General features: G+C 44.1%; 1 protein-coding gene across 9 annotated transcripts in view; it reads right to left on the bottom strand.

The window, feature by feature from the left end:
- Nucleotides 1–19,952, bottom strand: part of TRIP12 (thyroid hormone receptor interactor 12) — a 76,755-nt gene extending 56,803 nt beyond the window's left edge. For 3 of the 9 annotated variants that reach the window (XM_082767081.1, XM_082767087.1, XM_082767086.1), the window contains exon 1: nucleotides 19,477–19,952. The gene's annotated coding sequence lies outside the window, so the exon portion shown is untranslated. Of the gene's footprint in view, nucleotides 1–5,020; nucleotides 5,041–10,964; nucleotides 10,995–17,826; nucleotides 18,057–19,476 lie in introns of those variants that run through there. The other 6 variants (XM_082767085.1, XM_082767088.1, XM_082767089.1 and 3 more) reach the window with 4 other exon arrangements.
- Between the last annotated feature and the right edge of the window lie 262 nt (nucleotides 19,953–20,214).

The raw sequence follows: 20,214 nt of genomic DNA, 5'->3' as shown, positions 1-20,214 counted from the left end.
CAAAGAGAAGCCTATGGGTGGAAGGGACAGCCACCAATAAAGCTAAAAAATGTACCTGTTGGACAGTGAAATATTCCCTAAACCACTAATCACATTCCTTTCTCCGTACGCTTGTACAGGATACCCAGTTGAGCTCAGGTGTTGCAGGCCTGCTTGTACAGGGCTAGTGTCCCCAACCAGCGGTAACAGGAATCCCTAGCTTCATTTCAATACTGAAAAAACTATTTTAGTGCACTGAGAAATTAAACCAGAACTAAATCCTGAGATGCATGAGAGCTCTGTTCAAAGGTTACCTAATGCTAAGGATGTAAAAGCACTCATGCCCCATACTCTTCTGCATTCTCCTTCTCTTCTGAAAAAGAAGCTGCAGTATGAGGAGGCAAAGTAAAGGAGTTCCGTGGAACAAACAGTACTGTTCTGAGGGCATTCCTCTGCAGTTCTGTCACCGTATTGCTTTGTTTGTCCTATGTCAGGGGCAGGAAACATACAAGTTGTTTCACTCTTCATTGGATTGCATTTTGGTTCACAGAAGTATACTGGTGCCATTCAAATCTTAGATCCTCATCCAAAGGAAAAGTTAGGAGTAGTACCATGTATTTCATTTTATTCTTTCTTTTCAATAGTTAAATGCTCTGCATCTTTCAAAAATAAAAACCTTTTACTATCAAAATCAACTGTTCCTCTTGTTTCTGAGAGTATCATCAATGAAGTTTATTACAGAAAACAATCTCTTAGGATAGCTATTAACAAGGGGAAAGCACAACCTAATTCAAACTAAAATTCAAATTAAGTTGTTCTCCAAAGAAAGCAAGCTTGTTACCCTTCCATATCATCCTTCTGGCATGTCAAAACTAGTTCAACCCAAGTTTTTCATCAGTGTATTACTCATCGTGAATTCATTAACAAAGAAAGGGAATGCCCTCAGCAGCAGGATGCCGTGACTCAATACTTTTCATGTTTGCAACACCTGTAGCTTCTGTCTTCAGTGCCTTGATGTTTGTTTTTGTTCTCTTTTTAAAACCAGCTAAAAATTAAGTTCTTCTGCATGCTTCAGCCCATACTGCAGCAGTTAATTTTTTTCTGCTCACCAGTATGAAGGCTATGAAAAGCACAGAAACCCAGAAGCCTCTGGATCAATCTGTATTTGACAGGACAGTCTGAACTGGATAGCTGCAAGTCAGTCAGCAACAGCATCACTTCAAAAGAAGCCTGGAGATTTTTAAGCCACCTCAACATGAAAGATTTGTTATAATGCAAGGAGAATCAGCACATGGGTACTTCAAAACTCAGTACAGAGAATGTTAACTGCAGAACACTGAACCAGTTTGTTTCTTGGTTGAGAAATCATTTCCCTTCCTTAGGGTAGCAATGGAAAAGAAGGGAAGAGGGAAGAACCTGTGCTTTCAGTGTTTCTTCTGCATACTTGGGTCAGACCAACATTTCTCCAACAAAGCACATCCTACACCAAGAGCTTGACCCCACCCCTACAGGAGCCTTTAAATTACTGTTACTTACTGAGAAGCTGCTGAACTGAGAAGCTTACCCTGTGCGAGTCTGTGTGCAATTCTGCTACCTGGTGCTCATACATGTGTGCTTTCAACTTGTTAGCAACAGTGGAAGTAATACTAACTTTAATTAAAGATTAAAACAAGCAGCTGCAATCTCAAGGAAGAAAATAACATATAAAATAAAATAACAGAACAACCAACTTCTGCCCAAAACTCGATTTCTACCCAGAGCAAACTGATGTGAACTTGGTTTCTAGCACATCCCCAAAAACTATCACAAGCAATAGAAGTTAAAAATGCTGTCCTTCATTTTCAGCTTCTCTAGAAACCCATGTTTAGTAGAAGCCAGGATTTTATCTGTGTGCTGTCTTCAGCTTTCAGTAATATTACAACAAACATGCCGCCTGGCAAGCTGGAGGGAGAACATTCTCTTTGGAGGACAGGAATGAATTTGAATGAGGAACACTCACCGGCTGGGAGACAACGGGAATGGAACTGCAGAATCCTTCACAAGTACCAAGTGGTGAAACTGCCAGTATGGAGGCAAACTAGCAGGTAGGTGGTCAAATATGATCAAACAAGTGAAGGCACAGGGGGGTCACTGTCAGTGAAGTAGCAGAGATTCAGTTGAGCAATTAGTACAAATTCCAGTTCAGAAGGTTAAATCCAGCATTCACATGCAAGTGAACCAGGAAATACCTGCCATCACCACCTACTCCAGTTCTGCCCTACCCAGTGCTTAATGCCTGGCTGCCTTGGGGTGGCAGCTTCTTTACTTTAACATGAGTTTGACTGCAGAACTGTCCTGGTTTCAGTTAGGACAGAGTTAATTTTCCTCCTAGTAGCTGGTAGAGTGCTATGTTTTGGCTTAGGATGAGAAGAGTGCTGATAACACCCCAATGTTTTAATTGTTGCAGAGCAGTGCTTACACCAAGCCAAGGACATCTCAGCTTCTTGCTCTGTCCTGCCAACAGGCAGGCTGGGGGTGCAGCAAGAGCTGGGAAGGGACAGACCCAGGACAGGTGACCCAAAGTGGCCAAAGGGGTATTCCATACCATCTGGGGTCATGCTGAACAATATATAGGGGTGGCTAGCCGGGGGAGGGGGGCCAGACTGCTCAGGGTTAGGCTGGGCATCGGTCAGTGGGTGGTGAGCAATTGCATTGTGCCTCACTTGTCTGTGCACATTATTATTAGTAGTACTACTATCATCATCATCGTTATTATTTTCCTGTCTTAATAAACTGTCTTTATGTCAACTCACAGGCTTCACTTCCCACTTCTCTCCCCCATCCCAGAGAGGGAGGGGGGAGGGTGAGCAAAGGGCTGTGTGGTGTTTAGCTGCCGGCCGGGTTAAACCACAACAAGAACCTGTGCTACAACAGCAAGCCTCAGCCTTACTCCAGTCCCACAGGCCAGATGCTGCCTTATTTGCCATCCTGAAGTGAGATGGAGGCAGTAGCACCACAAGACAAGTACTGATACGGTACATACCACTGTCCTACCTGCAGAGCCTGTTACACAACACAAAGCCCAGGTTGCAGCACGGTGGGGTCACCTCAGCCCTGCCAAGCTCCTCATCAGCTTACACCATTTTATGGCGTCTTAGATTACAAAAGATCTACCAGACTTAGTGCTCGTAAAACATGGTTTGGCCACCAAAAGACTAAATCAACATACAATGATCTCAGCAGTCTTCTAGATAACTCAGGGAGAGGAGGAAACCAAGAATAAAAGAACTTTAACTAGCTCTTAGAATGAAGAATTTCGTAAGCCAGCTCTTACAGAAGCTGCTGCAGGAAGCAGAGAACAGCTGACCTGTACACACAGGCGAGAAAAGTTGCACAGAGGAAACCAAGATTAGACATCTAAGTAAAGGCATTATGTAGATCTACCATTAAAAAAAGGTAAATAGGGAAGAGACTGGGTCTTCATTTCAATGGCGGTCCAGCTTCAGCTGGAGGCTAGTTTATATACAGAAATGCCTGAAGTTGAGAGGCCTGCTCACTCTTACCAGCAGGTCTTAAAGACAGCTGCAAGCCAGAAAAACTGGCAGGGTACATACTCACCTGTTACCTGCAAAACTAAAATGGATCTCAGGTTTTTGCATCTTTCACAGATCATTTGGAAAAGTCTTGGACAGATCAGGAGGATCTTGGGAGGTGGTTGGTTTTTGTGTTTGTTTTAAAGTCACTGGTATTTAGTACCAACACAAGCAGATGTCTGCTAAGGCTTCTTTTCCAAAGCCATCTAAAGCTGGTTAACTGCCCTGAACAAAGGCTTCTCTCCATCAAGCTACACAAAACAGGCCATAAGCCTACTACATAGCAAGATTCCTACACCACATAAGACAACTGGGGAAAGCGATTTCTTGAGGAAGAAATCTAATTAAAACTGATCAAGACTGCTGCTTCCTCAGCACCAGATCTGCACACGGATCTTCAGCTCTCACAAGGATACCTCAACAAAAAGCAGAGCGATTTTAAGAAGTTTAAGGTTTCTAAATCAGGTAGCACTCAAAGCAACAGCATCTAGGAATTGTGTCCCAAGTAAATTTTCTCAACCCAGGAAAAACAGTTTTATACATTAACATCATAATTTTTAGCAATGTAGTTAGTGAGCTCCAGAACATTTACCATACTACCACACAACTGTATAAAACCATGAACCAAGCAACCTCACTTACGTACACAGAAGAGAAGTTCTGCTTAGAACTGAGCAAATGGAAGGCACACCCAGAACAACACCTGCTAGATTGAGGATTAAGCTGTCTTTAGTCCTATCAGTGATGGGATCAGGACTTTATTATGCTCAGAGCTACTCTTTCACAGGAACTGCACACAAGAATATACAATATTAGCTTATACATTTGCATTTTAGGAATGTTCCAACCTTTGCAGTAGGAGAAAAATAGCTGTCAAAATCCTGAGTACCAGGCTTTAAGCACAAATTAAACAACTTTATGGTACACTTTACCTATGAGACTACCTTCCCTCTGAGCATGCACACACTCCCCTTCTCATTACTCCATGAATACAATGAGTTAGAGGAACAAGGTATTGTACATCTGGATTACAAAGAATGTGAAAGGCGCACACACATCCAGAGACTGAACTGAGATGTTGAACTTGAGCAAGTTTAAATATTAGAAGTCTAATGCTTTTTAGCAGGATGCCAGACTTAGTTTTAACTTTAAACTAGACAAGAACACATCACCTTTTTTTTTTTTGTGCCCCCAAACACAGAAGAATCACCAACTCCCCTCTTCCTTCCCATGTATAAAAGCCACCAGCTCTTTTTTCTGCTTTACCTTACCAATGGTAAGGTAGAATAAGGTACAGTGGAGGTAATTCTTACCTTTACTCTCTGAGGCTACCTGCCCACTTTCCTTGCCCAAACAAGGCCCACAACTACACCTATATTTTACAATTCACTAGATTCGTACTTGACAAAAAGTGAAGTATTTATAAATGCAGAGTCACAGCTCGGTCAGGTTTGCCAGAGCCCAAATACCTTCCTGACGGTGTTTCTGAGTTGGAAGAAAGCCTTCTTACTGCCAGCGAGGAGACAATCCAGTAGATGCCACCCAAATCTGCTCAATGCTCTTTAGTTACCTTCCAGCTCAACTCCTGCTCTCCGATGTACTGGAAAGATTCACAGACTGTCAGTAATACAGAACAGAGATCAGAAGAACAAATTTTTTCCACAGCTCCCAGATACTTATGAAAGAATAAGCAGAACTGTAGGCCCTCTACAGTTTTATCTTTTGACCAAGATGATTATCTCAGAGTCAGATATTATAATAGCTGATTTGATAAGCCTCTGCTTTTGCAATTTGCTCTGTGACCCAATCAGAGTACTGAACAGTTGCCTCCTATACAGGTGACCTTTTATCCTACATTAACACTTCACCATACCTTAAAAGTAAAGCTACAACTTACCCCCATCCCACCCAGACCCCCAAAAGAAAAAACAATACTGGTATTGACCTTGTCTAGAACTGGAAGAAAATGTGGTGAGGAAGAAGACAAGGCTTAATTATCATATGTTTACAAAGACTAAGGACTTGGCTCTAAAGCTATGCATCCATCTTGGTAGGCACCTGAAAGATTTTTGCAAATGTGAAAAAAGCCCATACTGTTAAGATGGCACTGAATTCAAAAGCAAGCTTCACTTCTCAACTTCTATGCAAGATGTTTTTTTCTTCAAAAAAAAAAATCCACAAAGCACCCATGCAGCTTTATAACTATTCCACCTCCTTCTCCTCTTTACTATTATTTTTTACACCATTTAATAAAATGCACTTGCAGGGGAGACTCAAGGCAAACAAAAGGATATTTAGCTGAAGAGGGCTGCTTCATCACAATGCAAGATAGAACACCTCCTGACAACACTTGAGCACAAAAAAAATAGACACAGGGAATTGACTGACTTCAGGGAAGGATTAAAGAACAAACATGAATCAGACAGGCTTGTGAAGGAACAGGAAAAATACCTGCAGGCCCAGAAGCAAGTACAGTTTCTTCCTACCCTCTGCACAGTATCTTATCATATTAAAAGCAAAATTTACTTATTTCCTACAGGCTGCAGCCTCTCCTTATCCTACATCTGTTTTGCTAATCAAAGATATTCAGCTAGCAACATGCACATCCACATCCCACATACGATTAAGGAGCAATGAAGTGTTCGAGTAATCATGGCATCTTTACTACCTTTATTTCCCCACTTCAAGTCTTCAAAGTAATTAGTCCCAGCATCTCCAACACCCATTTGCTACCAAAGATGCTGAATTAATTGAACTCAGTTTGGATCTATCCTTCTATGCTGTCTAAACTTCACTGGTATCTTTTCTTTGTATTTAAAGGCTTCCCTGGCAGAACAGTCTTGGGACACAGCTACTCCGTGCCGCAATTGAGAACAGCCTAGTCCAGCCATGAGCTACTTACACAGAACTGAAGTAGTTCGAAAACAGTGCCCACTGAAGTTGCAGTATTAAAGACTACTTAATAGCACATCTATTTTAACTTGTTAGAAGAAGGGGGATTGCATAAAGCTTATGATTTTATTTTTTTTCATCAACAGCCTGCTGCTGCAGTTTCAAATATCAGGGCTAGCATATGCCATCACCATACACTAGTATGACAATATTCATTACATTAAACAGCTGCATGATAGAGTTTCAGTGGAGGGAGTGCCTTTTTTTTTTTTTTTTTAAGAAAAAAGTTTCAAACCTAGTGTAGCATTGTGCATTTGATAACCGGTATTTTCCTAACTAAAAGGACACCATAAGCATTCTGCACATATTCAAGTATGACAGAAACTGAGCGAAAAATTGATGTTTTTTTTTTTTTTAAATATCTTTATTAACGCTAAGCTCAATAGTGATTACACTGAATCCCACTTCCAATACTCTTCATACACAACTTAACTTACCACTGAAGTCACCATACAGACTACAGAGAGAGAACAGAACAGTCATTAGAGCACTGGAGCTATCATCGTGCAGTTTTGCAGCAGGACTCCACTCTGTACTCCATAGAGTACCCCAGTACTGAGGGGGGTAAAAACCCAACCACAGCTCTTGGGAGACATCTTAGTGAACATGATCACCTTAATGAGCTAGAATTAAGTCAGTTCCTCTCACCCAAAACCTAAGTGAAAGTCTTAGGTACTTGACAGAAGATGCTCTCTGACTACATGTATTTATCCAAAGCTGCTGCCTTGGAGTATGTCATTACTCCAAGCCCCTGCTCTTACACAAACATCTCAGAAAGTACGGGGATAAGGTACAATTATCAGCCTCACTCTAATGCCTGCACAGGCTGATTTCATGCTGAATTGGGTGTATCAAACTTCAGGAGCTAGGTCAAAATACAGATGACTGCATCTGTACAAGTTTATATCACCAGTTCTCAGCAATAAAACCTTCCAAATTCTGCTGAAACAACCTGAAATTAGATCAACTTCACCACCACAAATGGTTGCTCAATCTATGAAAGTAGAAAGAATAACGCAGCGTAGCTGATAGCCAGTTACAAATACATAAACTGAAATTCCTTCCACCTCAGAGCTGGGCCACCAACAACCCCACCCTCCCCAGTGCCATGGCAAACATCAGAATAGGTACAACTCAAGTCTGATGCCATAACCTGGAATACTATTAGCAAGCAACCAACTACCTCAATTTTGGATGCACCACTACTTAATGTACCCATTTAAATCGCTATACTCTAGAGCAGGTTGAGCTTCTGCTGGTAGCTGCTACAGGTCTGGACTTGCACTTGTCACTTTCATTGATGATGAACAGCAGAAAAGATCAAACCCTTCTAAAGTAAGCACGGGACTTTTTTTTGACTGCGTTAGCTTTGCCATTTGATATTTTTTTTTTTTTTTTGTTTTGTTTTTTGTTTTTATAAAAAGGCTAGATCATGTGTAACACACACACAGTGCTGGTGCTTGGAAGCCCCTACACCTAACACCAACTCTCTGAGTTTCAGGGGAAATTGAATAGTTTGCATCTTTTTGTCGCACTTTGTCATCTCCAAGCAGCATTCATGGAAGTTGGCACAAAACGCTAGGTCACAGAATTTCTAGGTTGGAAGAGACCTCAAGATCATCGAGTCCAACCTCTGACCTAACACTAACAGTCCCCACTAAACCATATCCCTAAGCTCTACATCTAAACGTCTTTTAAAGACTTCCAGGGATGGTGACTCCACCACTTCCCTGGGCAGCCTGTTCCAATGCCTCACAACCCTTTCGGTAAAGAAGTTCTTCCTAACATCTAACCTAAAACTCCCCTGGCTCAACTTAAGCCCATTCCCCCTCGTCCTGTCACCAGGCACGTGGGAGAACAGGCCAACCCCCACCTCGCTACAGCCTCCCTTGAGGTACCTATAGAGAGCGATAAGGTCGCCCCTGAGCCTCCTCTTCTCCAGGCTGAACAAGCCCAGCTCCCTCAGCCGCTCCTCGTAGGACTTGTTCTCCAGGCCCCTCACCAGCTTCGTCGCCCTTCTCTGCACCCACTCAAGCACCTCCATGTCCTTCTTGTAGCGAGGGGCCCAAAAACTGAACACAGTTCAGTTCAGGTCCTTCAATGCCTCACCACAATTGTTCAAGACTGACACGTGGCAGGTTAATATCTTTCAAACACCTTCCCTCAAGGAAGCTAAGTGTAGAGAACCCTGTGCGAGCTACTAGCATTGATGGCACGGATATAATATTTATGACAACATGGCCAGAGTCAGTGGCATATAAACTGAATGCTTAAACATACCATCACCTTTGGTTTTTCCTCTTCCTTTTTGCCTTTAGCTGCCAACAAGGTATTTCAGGCTAAAAATAAGGCATTTAAAGCACCCTCAGCCAAAAATGATCCAGAAACACAATGAAGAATCATCATCTCCCTAGCTTTAAAAACAAAAGAAAAAGCCAAACCACTTTAAAAAGAGATCCCATTAGTGCTGACAGTATTTCCAGGAATAGGCACTCCCCTTTTCTGAGAAACTAAGATTTAAGACTGGTTCTTTCAAATACTTTCCGCAGGACAGCTTACCTCCCCTTACCTTCCTTCTCTACATCATTAGCAGCATGAAATTGTATTTGTTTACTCTGTGAAAGCAGCAGACACATTCTCACCGAACCAGAGTTTAGCAAGAGGCCAAGTGTTCTTTGATGAGGACAATCAAACTACGGCTTTGCACCCCTGTCAGTTCCAAAGCTGTCTGTTACAGCAAGCAGACTACAGAGAGAAAGAATAATTGCCTAATGCATTGTAGTTCCTTCTGTCATAGGTAGACTCCATATACTCATATGCTGCTACTACGGTTGGAAGCCCAAAGCTGAGAAAGACACTGGAAATCAGTTCCTGTAAGTTATGGATGCTTAAATATTTTTTAACATCTGAAGGCAGGCAATAAACCTTACATTTGTGATGCACTTAAGCCTTGAACAATTATTTCAGCAGTGACAGGGTAACTTCAAATTCCAGAAATAAGATGTTTTTGGAAGGAGAACTCTTGCTACTACTTCCATGCTTAGGGAAGAGAGGTCACACACTGCTTTATTTGTTTTGTTGAATCCAAAACTATTTAAACAGCCGTTCACTTAAGTAGCATCCAAATAGAATACACCACAAAATGAGTTTAGCAGAAAGTATTTGTAATGATGAGCAGAGTATTATCCACAGAAGGAAAGCATGAAATAAGATGAAAGCTTTGTAACTGTTACAGTCTACGCTTATTTCAACATAATCATATTACCTATGTGGTTACCTAAAGCCAGATTTGTTCCCTTGTAACATTTTTCCAAAACAATCAAAAACTGTAAAATTCCCCTCACTTCTTCCCTCAACTAAAATACTAATCACGTGTCAAAATTATGGAAGAGTAAACTACTCTAACAAGATACCTGCAATACAATGAAGTGCAGTAATACCAAGCAGCATGGAGATCCCATACCCAAGTACTACACCAGAGGTTTTACTATAAGCCAAGACCTTGTCGGCTGAAATAAGCATTACTGACTACACACTCCCAATACTCACAGGCTGATATGCTGTGTATCTGGGGACAGGCTGGGGAGGTAACAATACTTTGGCATCCACAGTAACAGAGTAACCGATGAACCTCCAGTGCTTTTGCACAAAGCCTTTATCTGGCATCTCTATCCCGTCACAGTTGGCCTTGGTCAACAGAGAGGAATTCCAGTTGAAAGAACAGAAAAACGCTCTTACAGGAGATGACTAATAAAGCCTGTATTATTTAGCCTGGCAACATCAAGGTTATAAAAGCCTTCTGTAAGGGCCAAGGGTAAGACACCATGAGAAGAAAGTTACTTTAAATGAGAGTCCAGTACTAAAACAGTTAGCAGGCAGAACAGAGCTATGCAAACTTCCATGCTGGAAGCTGCACAATAGTTAAATTCAATAAAAGGCATGCCAAAAGAATCTTTCAGGAGGACTGAAGAATTAAAAAAGTATAGAAACAAAACTAACACAGGCACTTAATTGCTTTTTAGACACTTGCAAATTGAAGATTTACGCGATGTACAAACAGCGTTAGCAGATTACACTTTTGACATTAAGAAGTCCCTTACTAAGCTTATTCCTAGGCAGCAGTACTTCACTGTCCTGACATGCAGCTTACGAATGCCAAGTTCTGTAGGCCAACCAACAGAAAGGAGATGCTAGTGCTGCTCGGGACTGAGACACTTGGGGCAAGCAGTGAAGAGGTCAGAGATGACAGTGGGAAGAAGCACGCCTTTACTGTCTGCAGTTTGAAGTTTTCCTTGCCGTCCCATGGTCCTACCAAGAATAAGCTTGGTGGCAACTAAGGGAAGAGAACTTGTACCCACACCTCCTGCTCGGGTGGGAGCAGGCAGAAGATAGCTCTCCACAAAGCAACTTACTGCACTATAAGCAGGGACTTCTAGGATTTAAAATAAAAAAGCCACAAACCATACTCCACACTCTTGGATAGGGTTATTCTATGCAGAGGTTGTTTATCCAGCTCGATCCTCCTCTTGCTGTGTCACTCTGTGCCCATATGTTCAAGTTTGATATCTCCCAGATGTAGGGAGGGGTGGGGTCGGAATAGTGCCAGAAGTTGATACATTCAGAAAACCAAACCAACTACACTTTTTTTTTTTTGGCAAGAGCTCCTTGTAGAACTAGCAGACTAAAACATGGGAGCACTAGGAGAGGTTAACACAGATTTTGCAATGGAGTTATTAAACATTTAAGACAACTTATTTCAGAATGGGTTACAAAACAAAGACGGACAAAATATCACCTTAACTCTGCTGATAGAGCAATTTCCAGTATCACCTGCTACCTAGTTTTGATTTGCCATCTTACTGCACTGGCTTTCCAAAGAGCCTGTTGGGATTTTGTTAAAGGAAACCAACACAAATCTAAAAGTCTGTTAGGAAGAAACCATTTCTTAGTTGAAGGGGAATAGCTTTTAGATGACAACAACTGTCAGACACATTCAACAATTTTGTGACGCGTAGCAACCCACTGGGCTTACTTCTGAATAACTTTTTAAAAATACTCCAACACTGCTACAGTAAGAATAAATTCACTTGCATTAGTAGTACATGTGATATCTAACAGGGTTTCCAGTAGCTTTAAGTGGGAATGAAACAAAAAAAAAAAAAAAGCAACAAGGAAACAGTGCAGACAGAAGCCAGGCGAGCTTAGGACAACCAAACTACTAAGAACAAGTGGAGGGAATGGATGGAGTGGTTCTGGTGACACTGCAGATGCTGCCAGCAGGAATCATGGTTAGAATTTGTAAAGATCCCAATGTGATAGAAACCCCGACCTTACCTGAACAAAATACACAGAGTAGAGTTTGGAAAAGTAGATGATGCAGCTACATTAAATTTATCCACTGGGTTCAGTTACCTAACAGGAATTTACCTTTAAAGCTACACAAGTAGTTTGAGCAGCTTTTGACCAAGTCTATCACAGAGGAAAGCCTGACGTACCCAGGCAACGTACGTTACTACAAACCACCTCTGGAAGCTATATAGCAACAAATATGTTCACTGTAGGGTATTTTGACACAGACTGAAATTACTGATTGTCACTTCAGTGAAGTCTCAAAGGCAACGGCAACATTAATTCTAAGTGTGCTCTCAAGAAGTAACTCATTACTGAAGTTGTGTTTACTTCGTATTTCCAAATTTATACTTCTCTGAGTCTAGCTTACTTGAACACATCTGCACACAGCCAAGGCAGAGCCTTCAGTGCCCATTCTGTTCCGGCTCCAGCTTGGTTTCAGCAGTATGTTAAGAATCCCTGTGCTATTAAAAAATAGTAAGAGGGTTTTTTTTTTCCTACTTTGACCATAGTGCTCAAGTGTTTAAACATGAATGAAAGGCATTTAATGGGGCATTCCTTCACATACTGAATTCCACAACATTCATCTCTGCCCTTCACAGTTAACCTGAAGAGAACTCTATTTCCATTCTCTCAATCAAGCATTGCAATTTCCAGATCAAGCCATACAATGGTATTTCTCTTAAAAATGCTTCTTTCAGTTGTAGTTGAAGTGTTGATGAAAGTTTTGAGCTGGCGTCTTCTGTCAATAGCCTAGTATAAAACGTGGCTGGGACCTACACTGAGCTATGAGTCTACAAATAATTGAGGTAAACGAGAACTAGGGAGGATGCAGCAGTACTATTTCAACTTTAGAGTTGCCATACAAGAGATCTGAAGAAAGCATACTTGCTATCTTTTTTTTTTTGGGGGGGAAAGAATTTTATTTGTTCTTCTGCCAAGCTTTTGGTAAGAGAGGAAGGGAACAGAACTGATGCCTTTAGTCCTTATCCATAACCTTACGGTATAATAGCAGCCTTCATTCTTATTGCTACTACTTTACTGCAGAAAGCTGACTATCTGCTGGAAACCACCACGGTAAGAAATGGCAACATGCACGCTCATTAAACAAACGCGCACAAGACAGAACATGGGTCATCTGTAAAGCACTGCTTTTGACACTTGGAATCCTGACTGAAGTTTTGCCAAGGCCACGCAGCTTCCACCGCTTCCTTTCAGTGACAGTCAGTGAAAGTGGCAGCCTCCCCTCAAGTTCTGATTTAACTTCAGGTTGCATTTCAACGTACAGCAATAAAATTTATGCCCTTTTTGTCGCTTGAATCGATTTAAGTAACACCAGCAGTCAAAACAAAGGCCTGAAACCTAGCTATGCAACATCTTTTTGGGTACCGTTCACTCCAGCTCAGCCACGCAGACTACAACTGCCTGCAGGCCCCCCGTTCAAGCTGGTGGCTTCCCACCTCTCCCCCACCACTCAGGATGGATGAGTTCATCACATTGCTATACCTGGAAGAGCTGTGAAGGTCAGATAAGAAGTCCTAATCAGAAATCATGGCTCCCACTCAGTATCTTGATTATAACTGAGCTTATTGTCAAAATAAAGAGGAAGAGAAAATTCATTCCGTAAGGCTGAGCTCCAAGCCTATACTCAGCAGACAGCCTATTTCTTCATGAGTTCTCTTTAAGTGCATTGCCCCACTTCAGCTGTGTTCAGAAGGCTCAGTTGCAGTGCACACACCTTCCTAAGACCAGGAAAGGACACCCTTCACACTGAATAAGTTTAATTACAGAAGGGATTTGGAAACACAAACATGGAAAAAAAAAGTCATCTTCTAGCCCTGCTGTTAACTGCATCTTACATTGTTATTTGATCCAAAAGTAGACGTCTACCACAGTCATATGCTACAAGTGTGTATGACATGAAGGCAGCAGGCCTCACTAACTCCAGGAGTTTGAGTAAGTGTTCATTATTCCAGCATCAATTAATGCAAGTCCCTGATGTGCGGTGGTAGAGGCAGTGGGGGCAAAACTGCAACACCTACATTGCTCCTAAAAAAGATCCATTCTCAACTAAAAAGATACTACATACGTATTTTTGATTTGCACATTCCTTCACCTGTGCTTTTATATTTAACCAGCCTTAGACTAAGAGAGGAGGTGAAGACCAGAGTTAAATCACATGGAAGCCCATGGCACAGAGACACCTTCTCATATCATATATTCAGATAGATAAGACAAGCCATAACAAGCTCACAGGGAAGCAAGTAAGACACAGAGAAAGAAGAACAGTACAAGCACGCATGATTTCTAAAGAGCAAAGATAGCAAAAGGCTAGACCTAGTTACCCTGGAGCAGACGTATGTACTAGATTACCTAGGAAATTTTATCCGAGGCCTATTTTTTCCTAATGGTTTTACATTTAGTAACTAACTGTGAGGTGCAAAGTACAAACTCTCCATTACAATTACTGCTCTGCTTTAACAACAATATTAACCACTTTTTCAAAACAGCACAGTAGTCAGCCACAAACCTAAAAGAGATACACAGTAATGCCTGCCTCATAACTAGTCAGCCATCTAGAAGTTTAACACCCTTGCCTCCAAATAATACATGCACATCAGGAAACAGTATCTTTGAACCTTCCACTTTTACAAAAGCCTAACAAGTATTCGCCTTTCTTTACACTAAGTTTACTTACTTGGATGTTAGGCAATAAAGTAATGGTGGTCAATAACAAGTTATTCTGAATGGAGAAAAAAAAACACAAAATATACCTTGCTTCTCAGAGCTTAAAGAAAGCCCTCTTGTTCAAGGAGTACAAATAGCAGGGAGCTCAGCTTCCATTTTGAAATACCAAATTGCTCCCTACAACACAAGGTTCACATTCCAGGAGATGACTCAGTCCCTTCATACCTTTTAAGAAGGTCAAATCTTGGCAGCTTATCATGCACTTCATGGCAGCCAGCATCACAAAGCTGACCAATTCATTCAGAAAACACTGAAAAATTCATGATTTTTCACCCCCCTTCTGTGACACAGCACCATACTGCTACACATCATGGAAGCCTTCCAGAATCCACCTCTTTTTTTTTTTCCTTCCCTTTTTTATCACTCAAGAAGATGGTGTAATTTTATCAGTTTGCTAATCAATTAAAGCCTATTTATTCAAAAGCAGAAAAGGCCAAGCAGGAGCAGGACCAAGTGACCTCCAGAAGTCCTTTCTAAACTTGCTTTTTCTATGAACAATGGCAAGAAAGGCTTTCTTTGATCAGCTGAAGGCAAGTATGGCTTGAAAACCACAGACAGTACTAGATCCCTGATGAACACCTTGTTGATACACACCTAACTTTTCCAGTTTTTCCTACGCAAGTCTTCACTTTGAAAGTAGACTGTTACTCTCATACACAGCAGTTTTCTGCCACATTTGTACCGAGTATGTTTGTGAGTCAAGTAAGACTGGCAACAGCCAGTACATTACAAGACAAGCCTTTTTACAGACAGTGCGAGTAAACAGATCAGCTGTGTGCGCTCAAACCCTGGCTGCCAGACAGAATTAAAGGGGAACATGATTGTGTATTTACACAGCTAGATTCTACCAACTTGATGAGAAAGATTTTCTCACATGGCAGGATTTGGAGAACAATTGCTCCTCAAAACTAACCTCCACAGTAAAGTAACCATCACCAGACTTTGAAAGCACCCAATGGCTGCTAGTTGATTTAGGTTGTTTTTCACACTGACTTGGTATCACATGCAGCTAGAAATCTCCTGCTCATACAAGATCACTGACTTCATGTTTTGTGTGCAATTACTTTGTTTAAAAGACATCCTGAACCAAACAGCTACATGTATTTGGTCACATTCAGATGCTCGATTACCAGTGAGAAGCATGAAGATGGTTTAGCTCCTTGAGAGACATTATTTCACGTACATTGAAAAAAAAAATTCATGAGGAAAGAGTTAATGTGACTTTGTATTCCAGTAACCAGGCTCATGGCCTAAATTAAAACTTTACCATGGAAGCACTCTAAGAAATTGGTTCATATACTGCCATAAGCCTGTTCTGATACTGTGCATAGATTAAAGTATTAAGATCAATTTCACAGTAAACATTACTACTTTGGGAAAGTAAATCCACTGACCCAAAGGTAGCCTGTTATCCTACTGCCAAGAAATTCAGACGTATTACTACCTTCACAGTCAGTACTGAATTGGGCGGTGACAGCCTGATGAGAAGTTTCCAAGACTATGAATTTGTCATAGAGTCCACAAAGTGCTTTATAGGGAGTGTTACTAATTTTACAGGTGATTAACAGGACATAGATCATCAGACCGGCCAATGGAAGATCCCAGCAATATTCCAGGTCCAAGTTTTTGACAACAGGACAGCATACCACATTGAACAACTCTGGGATTTGATTATACATTGTCACAGTAATTTAGTATCGTGTGACAGAGGACAGACCTGTGACCAGAAGTGTTCTACTTGCTGCTTACTAATTAGCTAGTTAGAAAAAGTAGCTTACCCTAAAGAACTAACACAGATAGTTCTGAGCTTCACTTACACTGAAAAATAAGTACAAACATGCAGGTTAGTCAAACAGTTTTCCTGCTCAGGCTTCAGCTTCACTGCTGAGCAACAAAAAGGATTTAGTCAGGTTATCTTACTGGATTGTCTCAAAGTAAATAACTACTTATCAGTAATCTTAAAGACTCAAGAAAATTTCATGCACCAAGCCGTGATGAGTTAAAGTCAACTATATTAGGTCGCTAAGAAAATGCTATACTAGCAATGCAGAGTCCTTGTGGCCCATAGTTTTGGGCTTCAGATTTTGTAAACATAGAAGAAAATCATGGTGAGGACTTGTTCTTATAAAATCATTCCATCTTGGGTTTGAAGACAGTCAAAATACAATATAAAAAGAAAAACAAAGAAAATGAACTTGCGCATCTCTCCTGATCGAGAATGACAGCTGCCATCAGCCATTTACTGGGAAGATACAGGTTATTTCCCTACCGGTCACTGGCCAGAAGAACTTTTGCAGGACACAAAAAGACTCCATTTTCCTAAGCCTCTTACTCAACACAGCAGCACTCCTGCTGAAGTAGATCTGCTGTATTAATAAGCAGTAATGCCACACCGTGGATGACCTACAGTTTCCCTACTAACACTAAGGCCTGTTTAGACTCCTACCTATGGAGCCATCTGGAGACTGGAGAACATGCCGACTCAAAAATCATCAAGACAAGCTTACTCCCAGCATTTTTTATAAATCCTAGGAGTGAAAGAAAAATCAGACAACCTATATTTCTAACGCAAGAGACATTGAACAACAAATGCTTTAGATAAAGCCTTCCATTAAGATCAAAACCAGAAAGCTACTCTATATACACAGCTGAACCACACACAATAAGCTACATTTTACAAATGTAGAAACTGTGACAAGTTGAAGACGTGTATGCTTGTAAGAACTACTAGAAGTGTTATTTACAGTATTTACTCACCAGAACCCTGCTTTTAAGCATCTTAGTTTAGTGTTAAAATATTAGCTGCAGAAACTGAAATACTAATATTTTCATGAATATATGTAACCCCTGCCAATATTTATTAGATAGGCTACCAAGCAAGAAAAAGGTATACAGTTGTTTTCCAAGTACTGCCTTCATGTTGATTATATTTGTATATGCAAATATTAAAAAAATATATTTTTTTAACCACAATGAAAAAAAAACTCTCAAATATGTTTGAGGGGAAACTAAACACCAAAAAAAAAAAAACCACCCCAGGGTTAAATTTACAGTGTTGGGGTGGGGGGAAGAGAGAGAACTGCAAAGAGAATAGAGCAGAGATAAACAGAAGCAATCACTGCAACACTTGCATCTCAAGTCTTTCTTTTAAAGAAAGCACATCCACAGTGACAGTTCTCCTACGAAAAGCTTGCAAAATTAATTTAAATTTAAATCATTAGAATACCTCTTCTTCCCAATTATGAAGGATGTACTTCATATTTGTCAGGTGGTAACTAATTAACTCCTCTTTCTGCCAGCCTTTAAAGCACCAGGAAGCTCAATACTGGTAATACACAGCACACAAACTGGGGAAGTTATCCCGTTTGAGTCAACTTTTGCGTTGTGGTGTTTCAACACCTGGATCAATATTATTTCCGCTGAACAAAGTAGGAAAAAAAGACACTAAGCAGTCTTCTGGAAAAAAAACAAATATTTCAAATTATTATTAGATCGCCACGCATAATCAAACCACCCTGAAAACACACTGCACGGACTCTGAAAGCCTTTCCAAGCAGCACGCCAGAGTTACAGAATAAATTTAGGCCGGTACCAAGCACTCGTTTCTTCCCCGTGTGTAAATGCGACACAATCAGGCCTCACACGCAGGCCTCTCTCTCCAGCACAGGCAGGACCTTTGTTCGATACGTCGATGTTTTTCCCCCAAAGCCCTTGACACAACTTTCCATTCTTCCCCCCATTATTTTCCAGCTCGCGGGCCAGACTTTCGGGCTCCCGGGCCCTGAAAACCCCCCGAGTGTGGAGAAAGGCAGCGCTGGAGGAGGGAGGAGGGGAGGTGGGGGGGCAGGAAGGGGGAACAATAAAAAAGTTGAGCAGCAGCAGCAGCAGGAAGACGGGCCTGCGGGGCTCCCGCAGCACACGGCCGGGGTCGCTGCCAGCCCGGCGGGGCCCGGCAGCCCCCAGCGCCCCCCCGGGCCGGGGGCAGGAGGAGGCCGGGCCGGGGGAGGCCGGGCCCGGAGCTGCCGAGTGCGAGGCGTTATGCAAGAGAAGGCGAGGAGCCGGCAGCTCGCTTCGCGACCGAAAGCGAGAAAAAAAATATAAAAATAAAACAAAATAACCCAGCGGCTCCGAAGCGCGAGCTGCGGGAAGAAAAGGAGAGCACATAATGGCCCTGCCAGGCGGCCGGCGCTGGGCTCCAGCCCGACGAGCGCCTCCATTCCCTGCCCACCGCCCTCCTCCTCCTCCCTCCATCCCCCCCACCACGAAAGCCCGTGGAATATGGACGCCGGGCCATTATTTAGCATTTTTAGCCAGCCGGGAGGGGAGGGGAAGGAAATAAGAGCTGCTGCTGGTGGTTTTGTTGGTTTTTTTTTTTTTTTCCTCTCTCTCTGAGATATTCGATGCGCAAAATAAGGAAAGAGGGGAAGAAAAAAAAAAAAAAAAAGAAAAAAAAAAAAAAAAAGAAAGGGCAGCCCTGAGGGAGAGGCCGCGGAGGCGGAAGGGCAGCGGATCGAGGGGGGGGGGGGAGGGCAGCCCCCTGCGGCCTCCGGGGGGCCCCGGGGAGGCCTCGCTCCCCCCCCGCACACCCGGCCGAGCCGTGCCGGCCCCGCAGCGGGGGGCACGCAGCGCCCGGCCGCTCTGAGGCCCCGCTCCCCTCCCCGGCCCCCCCCCCTCCAACCCCCGACCCCCAACGCCCCCCCCCGCCCCGTTCCCCACTCACCCCGGCGGAGGCCCCGCGCCCCCCCAGCCCACAACAATGCCCCGGGATGGCGCCGCGCCGCCACCCCCCACCCCCCCCGGCTGGCGGAACGCCGGGGACGACACAAGGGGCCCGGGGGGAGCCCCGGAGCCCCCCCCAACGGCCGGCGGCGGGTACCTAGTTTGTCCCGGTGCGGCCTCCGCAGACGCTCCGCGCCTCCCCTCCTCCCGGCGGCAGCCGCCTTCCTCCCTTCAATTATCAGCTGAAGCCGCAGCACCGAGCGGCGCCGCCTCCGCCGGCTCCGCCGAACCCCTTCCAGCGGCGCGGGGGGGGGCGGGGGGGGGCGGCCCGGGGGACTACTTTCTCCCAGCGCCGGGGCTCCGCGCGCCCCCCCCCTCAGGCCCTGCGGGCGCTCCACGCCCGGCCCCGGCCGCCGCCGCCGCCGCCGCCCCCCGCGCAGCCCCCGCGGCTCCCGTGTGCGTGCGGGGCCCGCCGCCTGCGCGCCGCCGTTCGGCCAGGCGTATCCCTCCGCCGGGGTCGGCGCCCCGCGGCCCGCTCGGGGCCTCCCCTCGCGGCGGGGGGCGGTGAGGGCGGGCGGGGGGCGGCGGGGGGAGCGCGGCGCGGTGTGGCGGGGGGGGGGGGGAAGGCGGACGGGACCCCGGGCGGGCGCGGCGGCGGGGGTGGGCCTGCGCCTTTAAGAGGGGGCCGGGCCGGCGGTGACCCCGCGTGCCGTCCGCCTCTTCCTGGTTGCCATGGGCACCGCCTGCCGGCGTCCCAAGATGGCGGCGCTGCCGCCCGGCCCGGGGGCGGCTCCCCCCCGTTCCCGGGAGCGCCCGTGCGGGAGGGGAGCCGGGGCTGGGGGCTGGGGGCTGCCCGCGGCGTCCTGAGCCCACGGTAAGGGGGCTGGGTAGGCAC

Source organism: Aythya marila, assembly GCF_965140915.1.
Source record: "Aythya marila genome assembly, chromosome: 9".
Taxonomy (NCBI): domain Eukaryota; kingdom Metazoa; phylum Chordata; class Aves; order Anseriformes; family Anatidae; genus Aythya; species Aythya marila.
The sequence above is the reverse complement of the archived record's forward strand: the minus strand, read 5'-3'. Positions and strand labels throughout refer to the sequence as shown.